The sequence below is a fragment of the Sinocyclocheilus rhinocerous genome, unplaced genomic scaffold (genome assembly GCF_001515625.1).
Source record: "Sinocyclocheilus rhinocerous isolate Xijiao unplaced genomic scaffold, SAMN03320098_v1.1 C36642972, whole genome shotgun sequence".
Taxonomy (NCBI): domain Eukaryota; kingdom Metazoa; phylum Chordata; class Actinopteri; order Cypriniformes; family Cyprinidae; genus Sinocyclocheilus; species Sinocyclocheilus rhinocerous.
This window is the reverse complement of record NW_015784300.1, coordinates 1-725: the sequence shown is the minus strand read 5'-3', so window position 1 is coordinate 725 and position 725 is coordinate 1. Positions and strand designations below refer to the sequence as shown.

The 725-nt window shown below is 33.9% G+C and overlaps 1 long non-coding RNA gene across 1 annotated transcript; it reads left to right on the top strand.

Annotated features, from left to right (window-relative positions):
* Nucleotides 1–230: 230 nt before the first annotated feature.
* LOC107736341 (uncharacterized) lies at nucleotides 231–718 on the top strand. Its single transcript, XR_001639640.1, has 3 exons — nucleotides 231–367; nucleotides 477–570; nucleotides 661–718. It is a non-coding gene; the product is annotated as an uncharacterized LOC107736341 (long non-coding RNA).
* The last annotated feature ends 7 nt before the right edge of the window (nucleotides 719–725 follow it).

Genomic DNA, 725 nt, shown 5'->3' with positions numbered 1-725 from the left:
AATACCTTTTCAATTCCAGTTCAATTTCTAATTTCAATTACTTCTAATGTTTCGGGAAATACCTCATATGTTGTGTATATAGGTTTATATGCAATTTACTGTATATTGAAAAAAATATTATTATTAAATAAATTAACTAACTTGCTTACATTTTATGTTTTACGGACCACGGTGGAGTAAGTTCTTAAAGTCTGAATTTTACAGATTAATTTTGTTTACAATAGATCATGGGGAAATGGATTGTCCGTGAAGGTGTCTCTGATATCTGGTCATTTATGAACTCACTGAAGCGTGCAAACAGCTCATGGATCAATGTTGGCCCAAAAACTCCTGCAAACACTGCAACCCTCTATCACGAGTACATCATGTAAGATTCTTTACATCGCTTCCTCCAGTTTGTGCATCCTTTGTAATTTAATGCTTAATGACCAGGATTTTGAGTCATATCTTTAAAATCTGATCATTCTCCCCTTCAGAAATGGAGACCGTTTCATTTATATTATCAAGTTATGATAGTATAAGTTTATACTATCAACATAACTCTTAAAGACAGCACCTTTTATCGCTTTGGTAAGGCATTAATTTAATTCAACATGTTATGTTAACACTATTTCAGCTGAGATCAAGGGTTGCTGACTTACATGACTTTTTGATCTACAGAAAATGACACATTAGAAGGCAAATTTCTGCCATCCTGCCCTGACTGCCTCACCATGCACATAAGC